Source organism: Engraulis encrasicolus, chromosome 5 (assembly GCF_034702125.1).
Source record: "Engraulis encrasicolus isolate BLACKSEA-1 chromosome 5, IST_EnEncr_1.0, whole genome shotgun sequence".
NCBI classification, from domain to species: Eukaryota; Metazoa; Chordata; class Actinopteri; order Clupeiformes; family Engraulidae; genus Engraulis; species Engraulis encrasicolus.
The window spans coordinates 2,952,296-2,954,795 of NC_085861.1; the positions used below are offsets into that span (position 1 = coordinate 2,952,296).

At 41.2% G+C, this 2,500-nt stretch overlaps 1 protein-coding gene across 1 annotated transcript in view; it reads left to right on the top strand.

Annotated features, from left to right (window-relative positions):
• The window catches only part of LOC134448752 (collagen alpha-1(VI) chain-like), a 110,795-nt gene that overhangs the window by 82,133 nt on the left and 26,162 nt on the right, over positions 1-2,500 (top strand). The window lies entirely within an intron of this gene.

Genomic DNA, 2,500 nt, shown 5'->3' on the forward strand with positions numbered 1-2,500 from the left:
ATAGCTCTCTACACGGACACAACAATAGTCACACTGTAGAGCAGCTTTTTAATAGCTCTACACGGAAACAACATACGGACACAACACCGGTCCTACTGTGGAGTAACTTTATAATAAATCTACACTAACACAACACTAGTCACAGAGTAACTTCATAATAACTCTACACTGATGTAACACTAGTCACAGAGTAACTTTATAACGCTACACTAACACAACACTAGTAATAGAGTAACTTTATAACGCTACACTAATACAACACTAGTAGTAGAGTAACTTTATAATAACGCTACACTAACACAACACTAGTCACAGAGTAACTTTATAATAACCCTACAAGGACACAACGCTAGTCACAGATTAACTTTATAACTCTACACCAACACAACACTAGTTACAGAGTAACTTTATAACTACACTAACACAACACTAGTCATAGAGTAACTTCATAATAACTCTACACTAACACAACACTAGTCATAGAGTAACTTCATAATAACTCTACACTAACACAACGCTAGTCACACTGTAGAGTAACTTCATAATAACTCTACACCAACACAACACTAGTTACAGAGTAACTTTATAATAACATTATTCAGACCCAACAGTCATAGAGTAACTTCATAATAACTCTACACTGATGTAACACTAGTCACAGAGTAACTTTATAATAACCCTACAAGGACGCAACGCTAGTCACACTGTAGAGTAACTTCATAATAACTCTACACCAACACAACACTACGTAAACATAGAGTAACTTTATCATAACTGCACACTAATGTAGCACTAGTCTTGCAGCCAGGGTGCGATTTGTTGAAAAAAACAGGGATACTCTTCAGATTTTAACCCCTTCATGCAGAACCTATGTTATAATAGATGTTATCAAAATTGTAATGAAATGTAGTCTTAATATGTTACTTAATGCTCTTGGTAATGTCATTGCGATGTTGTTATGATGTATCAAACACACACAGGAAATCTGAGTGTGTCTGGGCCTTCACCTTTTTTCCTTGGTGCTTATCAGTGTAGGGGCTCTCAAACTTGGTCCAGGTAGAGAAATGAAAGTGAAGTGAAAGTGAAAGCCCATTGGGAAACTCCAACTCCCATTGTCATTGTGACACAGCACTCCACAGCACACAAGTGAACACTGCACACAACGTAATTGCATTTATGCCTCACCCGTGCAAGGGGGCAGCTCTCAGTGGCGCCCCATGGGGAGCAGTGCGGTGGGACGGTACCATGCTCAGGGTACCTCAGTCATGGAGGAGGATGGGGGAGAGCACTGGTTGATTACTCCCCCCCCCACCAACCTGGCGGGTCGGGAGTCGAACCGGCAATCTCTGGGATGCAAGTCTGACGCTCTAACCGCTCACCCATGACTGCCCTCGAGGTACTCGAGGCACTCGAGGCACTCAAGGCACTCAAGGTTACTCGTTTTTTTTTTTTTTTTTAACTTTTTATTCGTCTACAATGAGTGCCTCAGCATTTCTCTACCTGGATGTTGTCATGATGAGGTTATAGAGGCTTTTCAGCAATGAGTGGACAGGTACTGCACGCCAGCAGGCCCATCTGAGCAAAGACTGAATTACTCTACAGCAGGGGTCCCCAACCTTTTTGGGTCTGAGGGCTACCGAGGGCTACCAAGGGCTACTCGAGGCCTACTTTTGTTCAAAATCCTCTACTGATGTCTTGACATCATTCCCAAATCACAATATGATTGAATGATAATTTGATTATAGGTTACAGAGAAATAATCTCATATTTGAATTAAGAAAAACACATTAAATGACTAAAATTTTGTAGTTGTCGCTGTTTATTAACATCCTTGGTGGGCACCTCAGAAGCTCCTGGAGGGCTACCTGGCGCCCGCGGGGACCACGTTGGTGACGTCTGATCTAAAGGTACACTGTGCAGGAAATGGTCAAAAAAGGGAACTGCAACTATGCTGCTCATTGAAACTGGGCTATTGCCAAATTTGATCTTCACATGAAAGTTTACTAAGTAATAAACAAATATTTCCTAGTACGGTCCAAGTAGAGTCATTTTTGCAGCTAAAAATGGCTATTTTTGGAAATTCAAAATGGCGGACCATGGAGAAGATCCCCCTTTTCATGTATGAAAAGTGCAATTTTCCCAGTCATAATGAATACTTAGAATTTGATGGTGGTTTTAAGTATTCATGAAAAAGGTAACATTAGTGAATGGGCCGCATGAATTCTGGAAATAAACAACTAAAAATCTCACACAGTGTCCCTTTAAACGAGAATTAAATCATGTGGAAGACTTGGCGATATGAAAACCAGAAAGAGGGGGGGGGGATCTCCCCCTCCCCCCTGACACATATACACAATGTGCACCCTACATACAGTGACCTTGGAATAACTAATCTACACTGACGCCACACTAGTCGTAATGACCTTGGAATAACTAATCTACACTGACGCCACACTAGTCCTAACTCTGGCTATCTAAGCAGTGATGACATGGCTGATAT